Source organism: Adiantum capillus-veneris, chromosome 27 (genome assembly GCF_014529385.1).
Source record: "Adiantum capillus-veneris isolate H3 chromosome 27, ASM1452938v2, whole genome shotgun sequence".
Classification (NCBI taxonomy): Eukaryota; Viridiplantae; Streptophyta; class Polypodiopsida; order Polypodiales; family Pteridaceae; genus Adiantum; species Adiantum capillus-veneris.
The window spans coordinates 136,640,182-136,653,774 of NC_140957.1; positions in this window are offsets into that span (position 1 = coordinate 136,640,182).

Consider the following 13,593-nt stretch of genomic DNA (forward strand, 5'->3'; position numbering starts at 1 on the left):
GGATTGGAGGGTCCGATTTGGACTTATCTACACAAGGGCGGCTACACATGGCTGCCTCTCATGAGAGAGGGTAGCCCTTTTGGCCTATAAAAGGAGGCCATTTCTACACACATTTCATAGTGCGAAGTTGATACAACAAGGTGGGTGTGAGGTGGTGAGAGTGAAGCAAGGCGAGAGCTCTATTAAGGGTATAATCCCTTTGTAACCTACTTCTTGTTTGAAGTACTAAAGCCATTAAGTGGCTGCTTACCCGTGTGGATGTAGCCCACATTGGGTGAACCACGTATATCGTGTGTACTCTCTCTCTCTCTCTACTCTATAATCTCTTATGTGTGAAAATTATCTCTCTCCATTAAGTAATCTACTCAATTATCTACTTAGCTACGTTGTATTTCCTAAATTGTAAAGAGTTAAAACAAGAAAGCCGATTTATGGACTCATTCTTTCCAAAGACCGTTGCAACCTCCATGAACATGGAAGAGATGATGAGTGCAAAAGGAATGAATTTGCATAATAAAAATCACCAAGAAGACAGTTAGCTTGTAGGTGAAATTCTAAAGGTCTCCAACATGAAAGCTGAAGCACAAACTTCTATGATCTTACCAAAATGTTCTATTAAGAAGAAGCAGAAATGCATACATACTTGTAGGCAACTCAAAACATTCCACCAAGAAGCCTATGATCTGGTCTTACAATGTACAATTCATCTCACCTGGTGACCAAGGCCAAGTGGAAAAAAAACACCACTCAGAATAAAGGTCTATTATTGTGTATGCTTTACAAAAATTCTAGCACTGTCAAAATGTAGTCAACTGTGCTTTTATCACAAATTCTAGCACTGTTAAATGAGTCAACTTAGTTAACAGAAGCTATTAAATATTGATGCATATCGAGGATGAATACGAAGAAGCAGTAAAGATTGGAGTTACACATTTTCCAAGTTTTCCCAAAATGATCACATATTGTAAATTACCGATTTATTTCAAGCCATTGTAATATTTTTAATGTGTTACGGGCTCAATGGGAGTTCCAACCTGTAAAGAATAGGTCAGTTACTGTGCCTAGGTTGCAGATTCAATAAGTGGTGGAGCCCTAAAGGCCTTGGACGCCCAAACATTGCATATTTTTACCCTAGGTATATAAGGCAGTGTGTAAAAGAAATTATGGGTTCTCAAGCTCATTTGTTGAGAGCACTCTTTGGTGAGAGCTCTTGAGGTGTGTGGCTATGGAGTCCTTGAGCTTCTCCTTGCTCATGAGACTTGATTTAACACTAATGAATGATTCATTCTCTTTCACTATGCCTCTCTCGTGCTTCTTATGATTGCCTATGATGCTTAGATTAGCTAGATCTTAACTAATTAGTGGTTAATTTCTTTCTAATCTTGTGTGATTGCCCTCTTTTGCTTGTGTGGTTTGATTGGAGCGTGGTGCTTGATAGATCTATGTGTGTATGCTTGCGATTAGTGTGTTGCATGATAGGATTAGTGTTGTGTGCATCTTGCAATCGTTAGTGTGTGTGATTGGGTTGATTGGAGGTGAAGAGAAGTAGATGTGGAGATTGCCCTTCATTGTGGCTTAGCTCCTCCATAGGCCAAGAAGCTCACCTCGTAGAGTTAACCATTGGTGTTGCCATGATTAGCTCCCTAACTGTGTGAGTGTTTCCATGCCCTAGCTTTGTAGCTCATCCCTCCGGATTGATAATTTTGTTGGTCATTGGAGCTATTGCAACGATGGGACCCCCAACATTTGGCGCCGTTTCCGGGGACGATGGCCTACGCTAGTGTAATTGTGGCATAATCGAATGCGTCCCCTCACTAATTTCACTTGTGTGTTTATGTTTTTGTGGATTTTGGATGTGTGTGCATGAAGCAATGTATTCATAATTTCCTAATGTGTCACCGTATCTTGCCGATTGTGTGTTTACAAACTCTAATTTCACACTAACCCCTTGCTAATTTGACTAATTTTTGCTAACTTACTAATTTGCTATGAAGGATTGGAGCATTCGACCATTCAATTGATCTTCAATGGAAAGGTAATTAAGGTGGTATTCTCAACCTCCATAGAATCTAAGGATGTGTAGAATTGTGTAGAAATCCCACCATGATGCAATGTAATGCTATGTTATGTTGATGCAATGCAATTTTGATGTTATGGATTGAAAATTTTGCGATTAACTTTCACGCCATCGTAATGCCGAAATTTTTAAGATTTGGTGGCGTATGATTTAACAAGTTTCAATTGCTAATTGGTGATTGTGGATTGCTAATTGGGTGCCTAATTGAGCTAATTCCATGCTTGGATGGTCAATTTCAAGTGTATGTGCACTAAAATCAAGTGTGTGTGCATTCTAATTGAGTGTGTGTATGTTAAATTTAGGTGTCTGTGCACTATTTTGCCCATGTTTGTGCACTAAAAAATCAATGTGTGCGTTATTATTTTTCAGCTGTGATGATTGATTTGTGGTGTGCTCATGCCCAAATAATGATTTGTGAAGTCACATTGCAAATCTGACAACTTTAACCCTTTTGTATGCGCACCTAAAGATTGGTAAAAACTGCCAATTTTTTAGTGTGTGTGTGCCTAAAAAAGTGTTTAATTTGCATGATAGATTCATATTTTGATTTCATAATTGATGTGTATAATGATTAATTTCTACGTTTTTTAGCAACAGTGATTTACACACTCTAATTGTGTCAATTTTTGACCTGATTTTGTCGGTAATTTTGCTGGTTTAATTGCCTAGTTTTGATTTTATTGATGAAATTAATTGGCAACTGCATTGATGTGATTTTTGCAATTTTAATTGGCTGCACTATTCCCCTATGTGGAGAATTTGTATAATTTTTTGGGTATTTTTGGTATTTTTTGCTAATTTTTGCATTGATTTTTGGTTAATTCTATAAACATTTGATATTTTGCGATCTTTACGAGCTATTTTGTGTGTGCGTATTTAAGGCATCATTTTTTTTGCATTTGTGCCCTCCGTGGTCGAGTTTTGAGCATTTTGCTAGTTCCGGGGGTTGGGTTTGACGATTGTGTCGTAAATTATATTTTTGTAAAAAAACTGCTATTTTCGGTGTGCTTTTGCGTATCGAAAATGTTCGGTTGTGAATATCATTGATTTTCTAAGATTCCTAAAATTTTTTGGACTTTTCTGGCAAATTCTGGGGTTTTCTGGCAATTTTTGGAGTTTTGGCTAATTTTCGGCCTATTTGGAAATTTGAAAAAAAAATAGTAGAAAGGTCGGTTTGAGTTGCGAGGTTCGTGCCTTGCGGCACATAAAATACTTCTCTTCTTCTTCTTCCTGCTCCGTGTGAACCTACTCCACGCGCATACTCTCTCACCTTCTCTCTCTTCTCTAACTTCCTCTCTCTCTAACTTACTCTCTTTCTCTCTCTGCCTTTCGGCGCAGTGCGTGAACCCAATGTTAGAATAAAAACCGGTGTCCAATGTATTTTAACCAGCTGAAATCATAAAATCCCGGTTAGAATTTGAGCTTTCCTTGAAGAAAACCAGAAAATTTGCACAAACTTTTGTGTAAATACCGGTAAAAGCTTCAAATTTTGACCTAAAAATCTATAGAATTTCAAGTTTGCCCTTATTTTCTTCGGTTAGAAAAAAATGTATGTTTCTAGGCCTGCCTCCCTCTTGACTCACTCTCTCTCTAACTTTCTCTCTCCTTGTTCCCTGTTGCCGCCGTGTGACGTCTCTCTCTCTCTCTCTCTCTCTCTCTCTCTCTCTCTCTCTCTCTCTCTCTCTCTCTCTCTCTCTCTCTCTCTCTCTCTCTCTCTCTCTCTCCCCCGCGTGTGAACGCCATCTCACACACACACACCCACACTCTTATTCTCTCTGTCCCTCTCATTCTCTCTCCTCGCTTGTCGTTTAGTGCCAGCCTGCCCCGCGTGCTCGCCTTCAACCTCGGGAGTCGGGACCTACTGATCACACACGCGCGCACTGCTCAGGTCCCCCTCTCTTGCTCTGACTCCCTGCAGTGCCTAGCGCTGCTCGCCTTCAAACCGCTGCGCGCTCTCTGTCAACAAGCGAGGTCAACGTCCTCCAAATAATTAGGTATTTATTTATTTTATTTTCAAAAATCATAAAAAACAATAAATAATAACATAAAATCACAAAATTCCAATAAAAATTCACAAAAAGAATAAAAAGAAGAAAAAAAAAGATAATAAAAACTAGACAAATCAAATAAATCACAAAAAGGAATTAAAAGCTCAAAAAATCCAAAAACAATAAAAATAAAAAGAGGATTAGAAAAGCAAAAACTCATAAAAAATCCAAAAATTAAATTAAAAAATCAAAAGAAACATATAAAAATTTACAAAAAAATAGAAAAACATATAAAACTCAAAAAAAATTAAAAAGAGTTTAAAAAATCACAAAAAAATATATCAAAAGATTCACAAAAAATAGAAAAACATAGAAAATTCACAAAAAATGAAAACCTCATTAAAAAAAAAATAGCACAGATAAATCAAAAAAATTGTAGAAAATTCATAAAAAGTCACAAAAAATCATAAGCTAATAAAAAAAAAATAAAAAAAATTTAAATTCACGCAAAAATTGTAAAAAGTCAATAATTTGTCAAAAAAATCATAAGAAAACTATAACAAATAAAAAATTCAAAAGTTCACAAATAATTTAGAAAAATAAAAAGAAACTTGTCGGAAGTGCCAGAAAAAGATAGAACAAACCCGAAAAAATAAAAAAGACCCGAAAATAGCAAAAGCAACATCGGAGAGTGTATCGCACATCGAAAATGCAGAAAAGAGAACCGCACACTGAGCAAACACCGCAAAGCGAGAAGTTACACCAAGAAAAAGCGAGCAAAAATCGAGAACAGTGGCCAATAGAACAGTGGCCAGAATTGCAACAGATCAACCAATAGAAGTAAGTCTAATTTGGGAACCAAGCCAAAGACGGTACAAAGGTCTAGATGGAGCAGTCTACAGCTTGATGCTCAGTGTTTTAAAAGAAAATGCCAACAACTTGGTAAACATAGAAGCAAAAACTTCTCAACTAGAGCTTGACATGACAGAGCCAAGGAAATACCACTAGTCATGGCGTATTGCTTAGATTGTGGACGAAAAGGTGGACATTTTTTTGAAGATTGTCCAAGAAATCCAAACAACAGGGACACATCAACCGCCAAGCAAAGTACAAAGAAAATTGGAAATGCGAATCTCGATATCGATAAGTGCAACTAACTCGTCACTTTTGATGCATGATTCTCCATTACCATTACAAGCACCAGTAAAAGCATTGCAAGTTCAAAATGAGCATAAAGATGCACAAGCACCTGGAAAGCTTAAAATTGATTCTTTGAACAACAAATTCTTGCATGAATTTGGTCAAGGTGTCGAGATATCACCAAAGGTTGAAAAGAATGTTAGGTTTGAAAATGATTTTGCATCCACTACCACAAGTGTGCAATCATTCACGAGTCTAAGGGACACATCAAACAGAATGTTGTTAGCATTGTATGGTACACATAATTCATATGCACACTATGTAGACCAAAAAGGAAAACTGTACAAAAAGGATCAACCAGTGTTTAAACGGCCCACATACCAGCTCATAGAAGTGCATCCAGTGATAGATTAGAAAGGATGGTTCATTTCAGAGGAAAGAATCTATTATAGCCCATCCTCTCTAGAGCTGAAGGATATTACCCGAGTGAACCCAAAATTTGTTCAGAGCCATTCCCTCCTCCATCCAAACTCAAGCTTCGATGTTGTGACCAAACAAACATATACTTTGACCAAAACAATCATAGATATAGACAAGAGTCTAGCATCTATGATGCCTTGGGTCCTAAAACCACAGAAGCTCATATCGTAGGAGACCCATGGGATAGAAAAAATCAGGACAAAGATCTTCAATATAACCTCCAATGAGAATATCTGTAGTTCTCAGCAGTACAAAAGGAGCAAGTGTCAGATGCAACGCTCTACTGGATAAAGAATCAAATTGCAAAATGGTTGCAGACAACATCCAGAGCATTCTAGAGATTACTCCATGCAAGCATGATAGCAAAACAATGCTAGGTATGCATACATGTCAAGAAGAAATGGTTGCTACCCTTAGCATCCAAAATCATGAAGAGCAGGTAAAGTTTCAGGTGAAGCCTTCAAAGGAAATGCTTGCAGATGTTATCCTTGGACATCATTGGTTAGACCAACACAAGGCTTACAAAGAAGATACAATGCTAATACTCTCTTTTCAAAGAGGTAACAAGCAACAGTTAATGCTTACAGGTACCGTTAATGCTAGATTCAAAGTTGCAAAAGTCACAGGAATCAAAGACAAATCTTGTAGACAAAGGTAAAGCTAAAGTGGAGCCTCTACCAATTAGCAAAGAAGGTGTGATATCGTAGGCCTCTACATCAAAGAACCCTCATGGATCAGCTTCTTCAAGCAAGTCAGGCTTTCAAAACTTAAAGTGAATTGCTGACCCAACTGAAACCTCTCAGGAGACACCCAAAAAAGCAAAGATATATCAACCAAAGTACTCAAGAAAGCAAAAGATAGTCAAGCAAGTTTTTTCAGAGCGGTTTAGTTAAAGTCAATGATCCAGTTTGGATTAAAGACAAGAATTCAACACAGAAAGACAAACACATGGGATGGATAGCATCACAATGGAGCTTAAAGGAACATGAGTACTATGGAGGTAACATATAGATATGGGTACCAAAACCGTAGGTTAGAGCATATGAAGTAATGTCAAGTTCCTCCCAACAAAGAAGGCCCACAAGATATCAATCTCGATAATATTCTAGGATACCTAAGAAGAAGGTATACAACAGAACAGCATTGAAAGATGCTAAAGTCTACCACAACTCACAAGAGGCTACAGAACAAAGATGGATCTCAAAGAATTTTCCTCTTGGACAAGAATTCTACAAAGGATATACAGGTGAAGACTTCTAGGCATCCCCATGGGGTTTAAGGTTACATAGCCTCAAAGATAGGATTGGGTGGTCAACAGGTTCAAATGAAAAAAATTCAGATGGCAGGGATATCAGTAGTCTTTGCCCTCTGGGACTTTTTGTGCTTCACCATTACATTCTTCCCTCTCTCATATACTTCTTGTCTTAGCTTGCTGACAGCCTGCAAAATATCAGATGAACAGGATCTTCTCATTGGCGAGGTCTTTCCTTTGGGGTGGAGACCGTGAGCACCCAAGAATTGCCAAAGTTTCATGGGACATTTGTACTCTACCTAAGGACAAAGGAGGTTTGGGTTTGCTTAACCTTAACATGGTCTCTACTAGGTTGGCAGGTAAGTGAATATTAAGATCCATCACACCAGAAGATTATTGGGCTTTCCTATTGAAGAGAAACATTACCAAGCTCAAATTCAGTTGCTATAAATCCTGGAAGGATTTACAGATTAAGGATCTTATCCTTGCTCCTTCAAATTTCGTTCCTTATGCTTCTAAGCTAATATGCAGATTTTGGACAGCTTGGCAAGCATTGAAAGAAAAGTGGTCCCCATCCAAGAAAACTAGTTCTAATATTCATTTTTTTTAATGGATTCACCTTGGTTTGGATTTTTTGTAGCTAAAGCAAAGCTTCCTTTTGCTATATAAGGGCTCACAAATGTTATAAAGCAGGAATCGGGGCGCGAAGGATCTGTTTGTTTGACAACTTTTGTTGCAAAGAACCAGACAACATTCAAAGAGAATTTGGCCTCTCACAGTAGGAGGCTGAATGGTGCTATCAGAGGGTGCAAATTGTGTTATCAAAGCACTACCTACCAACAAGGAGAAGTCCGCTAGTATACTATAAAAATTGGATTTAAAAATTTACAAGGGATTCAAGAGCAAAGGCTATGTGGAAGAACAACCAAAGAAGAAACTTAATGCAAAATGGAAAGTTTGTTGGAGTGCAAAACAATGGTCTTACAGGTTTAAATGTATGTGGAGTTTTCCAATAGCTCGTAAACACAGTGTTTTGCTTTGGCTAATCACTCATCAAGGTGTATGGAGTGGGGACAAGGCTAGAAAATTTGGAATCAAGGATGGTAATTGCAAAAGGTGCAAGAATGAAATAGAGGATATCTCCCATCTATACATGTGTGGTTCACGTTTTGAAAAAGGTGCTTCTCTATTTCAACCCCCAAAGCCTAGAAGTCAAAGACTTGCTACTGCGTACTGCTAGAAGGTGGGATACTACCCACTGAGATATGTGGAGAGGTGCAATTTTATGGCATCTATGGATAACCAGACTTCAATTTATGTTAAACTCCCCCCTTTTGTACACTGGACCACTTTATGGTCGGATCTGGTTAAAATCTTTGTATCACTCTGTAAGGAAATTAAAGTACGTTGAATCTCATCTCGTTAGCTATGCCATTCAAAGAAATCTCCACTTGGTCGCATTGGAGGAAGAAGGTCCCTATGTACTACAATCCCATTAGATTGAAAATGAGAGATGCCCTCATTGATCTGATGTAATTGGTCTTACTGAAAGGGTTAACCCACCCCTTACCTGTGGGTCCCATGTACTTCAATTACTGTTTTTCTTCTTTAATTTAAAATTCTACCTCCTTCAGAAAACAAAATATATTGGTTTTCAATGTTCAATATCATAAGCTATTTTAAGTGGCCCTTCAAATTAAGTGGCCAGTCCCATACAGTACATCGAAACACACACTTTTTTACATGGTGGATGAGCACGTTGGAGTTTTTTTAAAAGAGTAAGGATGAAGAGGGTGGGATTCTTGCATTTCTCTTGTGTGCTCTTGTACAGTATAGTCTTTCTTGTGTGTGCATAGCTATGGCCATTTTTTAGAGAGAGAGAGAGAGAGAGAGAGAGAGAGAGAGAGAGAGAGAGAGAGAGAGAGAGAGAGAGAGAGCATGGTCTTTGTGTGTGTTTCTTGAGAGAATTCTTGCAGCCTTTGTGGCTATGGAGCACTCCAATGCGTATACTTTGAATGCTTCGGAACTCGGACCATTGTATTTTAGTGAGCTTGGAAGGCAATATCTCAGCGTGCAGGTTGAAATTAATTTTATCAATAGCATGCAAAAATTTGAGTATACATGTCAAAAGCATGCAACCACTATCCATACCTATTTTTCTACCACATGTAGATTGCACTCACATCGATTCTCTTACATTTTCATGTATGGAAGCCAAGGGAAGTGTATGAGATAATCGATTTGACACCGCATATTATGTGCAATGTGCTAGAGTTGAACATAGTTGTCAAAGCATCACTCTTGCTCCTTCCTTTGCTACTTTAATTTCTACTCCTTCTCTTGTTGCTTTAAATTCTCTATGAGACTCGCCATTTCACCATTGAGCTACTTGGAATTATCATTGGCATCCTCATGGACTTCATCTCTAGTAGAGTTCAACCTATGACGCTACTCAAATAATACATTTTTGGGAAAATTATCAAAATACCCGTCTAATATATGGAAATTCTCAAAATACCCTTCAAATTTTAAAATTTCCCCAAATACCTCCAATACTTTGTCATAAATTCTCAAAATGCCCTTCATATTTTCCAAAATGCCCCTGTTTGTGAAATTAAATTTCTTTAAAGATTAAAACATTTGTAGCTTTTCATAAGAAGACTCATTGCTTATGAATATAAGATGCTAAATCGAGAAATTTGAGTTGATTACGTAGGCTCTAGAGATGAATTGCTTCATTATCTTTAGACATAATTGCCTTTTTTCCGAGGTAGTTTGTGACAAATTACATGCTAAGAACACAAAAACGGATCTCAATTGTCAAAAAAAAAGAAAGATTAAAAAATCTTGAACAATCCAACGAAAATGGATACAAGGGTATTTTGGGAATTTCCACAAATTAGAGGGGTATTTTGGTGAATTTTCCTAAACTTTTTATGGACTTACAAGTTCTCCTAGTACCAAAATTCTCCAATTTTGATACTTTAGCTCATTCATATGCTCGTCCTGATAGTACCAATTTCACCCACTTTTGGTACTATGAGATCTATTTACATGCCATGCAGCACCATAATGGCAAAGGTGGAACTTTCTAGTACCAAAGGTAGATAATTCTGGTACTCTAAATAGACCTAGGTATTATTCCATCCTACTTTAGCACAGACTATCAAATTGAATATTCATATGGAAATTTCACTGTGTCAAAAATACCCAGTTGAGTACTTTTGGTACTGTAAGGAATTGTTGCTATGCCAAATAGCACAAAGCTTCAAAAATGGTACTTTTCTTCTCAAATTATTGCTTCTTTCCAAATCTCCTCTATTTTCTACACTATGTTTACCTTGAGAGTCTTTTCTACTTGAATAATTAAGTTGTCTAGTGACCCTAATTTGCTTACTTCTGTCTCTAATGGAGCAATGTTCACAAGGGGGGTGGTCCCTTTGGTCTCATCCATGGAGTGCAAAACTATAATACATCAATACCTTTCATGGCCAGCTCTAAGATGTCCTCTTGAATGGCTAGTTGCTTATTTCTTGGGTTTTTTGTAAATTTGCGTGGAGCGAGGCTATGTGCTTGTGGTAAGCTTCTTCATTTTTCATGAAACTAAATGAGAGTTCCTGCCTCTATATATGTTCTAGCTTGAGTTTTGTTTTAGAGACTTAGATCTTCTTCTCCATAGCTTGATAGGCTTCATCTAGTCCTTGCAAGGAGGGTACTATTGGATTGGTTCTCAACTGACTAAGTTGAGCTTTCTTCCTCGTCTTTGCATTGGCCCATTGGATGTTTGTAACCTTGAGCTAAACTTGTAGACATTGAGCAATGTGCACTAGTGTTTTTAAGTGTGATGATCATTTCTTTTAGCCTATTTTCTTGCTTTTCATTGGCCGTGGAGAGGTTCTCCATGATTGAAGTCAGAATCTAGTTTTGACATGTTGCAAAAATTGAGATTATTATCTACAGACCCCCTTGACCCTAGTCAAATGGTCATATGAGCTTATAGGAGTGTTCTATGGGTTTAAGCTATGGTCCCAATTAAGTTTGGTTCCCTTTGGTGTAGCGGACCGATTGCTATGGTCATTTTTGCGTGTTTCTATCTCGAGGATACCCAATTGACCTGGGGTTTTTTGAACTGGTCATTTGACAATCCCATGATAAAACAAGTTTATTAGTGAGTTAGAAACTTACCCTACATGTCTTGTGTAAAATTGTGCATTATGAAGTCCACTAGAAGTTCGTAAACATGTGTAAAGGTGACAATTGAAAATGAGACTGTTTTTGGCCTACCTAGTATCTACATACCTAACCGCGTATCCCAAATTCTCTCATATCTCCCGATTAGTCCTAGAATGTATTGGATTATAACTTCTTTTCAAAAATCTCCTCATTTGAATCACATTTGCCTAGTTCTGGAAATTTTGCAAAATTAGGCATCATGGGCCTAATTTGGAGGGCTTCCCATCACCGTCATTAGTATTGCACAAGATTTGACGTGCTTTTTTATCATGTCTTTTTAATCACCAGCATATCTTTTTTTCCTCAATCTAAGCATGTTTGTTATTTATTTATTAGTTTTTACCTTTTTTTGAAAAATTAGAAGAAAATTACAAAACCAAATTAAAATAAAAAAATTGTGCTAATAATTAACACAGCATACTTAAACACCACACTTGGATATATTTCTGTGGATTGCTCCATTTTGGCTGCTTTTTTGAACAAAAAACACACAAGACAAACAAAAATCCCAAAGTTTTTTATTTTTTAATGATATTTATACTATGTACACATGCATAGGGGTTATTATATCACATGTTTCCCAATCTTTATATCTGGAAGGACATATTAAGAAAATTTTGTTAAAAAATCACACATTAACAAATAAATACTTAACTAACTCTTCAAAATTTACCCTTTCAATAGCAATTTTTACGCAGTTGGGTCCACATTCAGAATGCCTCTCCCTCCTAGTTGGAGTCCTTCAGGAGACGACACTGTGTGGTCAAGGTAGTGTTGCGTATGAGTTAAAAAACCATATCTATATGTAGCCCAAATTGGCTCTACCATGCTTGTAATGTCAATGCAGTTGAAAACATTATGTTGTGCAAGAGGAGGGTCTTGAGTGGTTTGCTCAAGGGCTTCCAATGTTGAGGTTTCCTACATGTTGTCTCTCTAGAACAAAAGATTCTAGAGCAATTCATCATGCTCTCTGATAGTCAATTTTGAATAGTCATTGTGGTCGTATGGGTGATCATTGTTTTGAAAAGTCGTTGTGGTCGTATGGATGATCATTTTCTTGAGAAATTGGTTGTTTCTTTTACTGTTAAATATCCAATGTTGAAGCTTTGGTGCCCATGGATGACTTAATTGGTGTCCTAAATTTTGGCCAATTATTTGGCTTCCAGACCCATCAGGTTACAAGTGTTTTTACTCTCTACTTATTCTTTTTTATTTTATGATGGAATCTTTGGTTTGGGTGTACCTTTTTGTGGTTGAGGTTAAGTGCAATGGAGTAAGTGGCACTGGTTTGTGGGACGGTCACATTGCTGCATTTCTCTTCAATACCTTGATGCAAGCTTCTTCTTGAGCTTCATCAATGATGTTTTGGTGCTTGATCTTTCCTTCTTTGCTGTATGAATTCATTCTGGCAATTCATTGGTTCGTGGCACATTATATTTATGTAATTGTCAACCACTTATCCAATTCTCCATGACTTGTCTATCTAAAGTGACTAATTTGATAGCCCCACTAGGAACACTTCCAATCACAAATGGACCGCATCCTTTCTTCTTGAATTTGGGAATATGTTGTTTCAAGCAATACACCAGTATATATGCCAATGAGAAGACAAAGCACTTGAACGATAACATGGCGAAGCTTAATAGAAAATTAGAGTAGAAAAAAAGAGAGCAAGAGCATCGGCTATTCAATTACATTCAACTACAATACATGCAACTGTATTACTTTAATATGAAAAAATTTGGCTTGAATGATGATGGGAATTGATTCCAATGCTCAAGTGACAGAACGTAGTCTACTGCAGCATATTATCAAGCCAAAGGAGTTGTAGAGCTATTGGATGATCCATTCAATGCTGACATTACCAAATTTTGTATCAAAAGTATTTCAGTGAATTGAAGGACATTGTGTTGCCTCAAGAGATGATGGATGTGTGTGACGATGCAAGAATAAGTTTCAAGGCTTACGAAGCCTTGTACAAAATTTTCACGCTAGGGCACATGGCAAAGGGACCATTTAGGTTGCTGCCAACACCTTAAAGTGTCAGTGTTGCAAAAAAATGTGTCAATAATGATTGTGCAAGCTGGTTAAGTGGATTTCAATATGTGGAGGATATCATGCCATTAAAAGACAACAAATCCTTCTCCACTACAATGAGTTTAACAATGTGTAAGTTGACTTGTTAAAGATCTAGGACTCAATGATCTGATTCTATGGGTTGATAAATGAAGAGTGTGATGGTAAAGTTATATTTGTTATGAAGCTTAATGAGTGTCAAATTGTCAAAGGTCAGTGGCTCAAAAGGATAAGCGTTACACTAATATGCAAGACCGTGGTGGGCGTCGACGTTGAGCTAAATGCTAACAAGAAGGAAAAAAGGTAATTAGGTATTCAGTTAGAGAAGAATATTTGGTGGCTGAGTG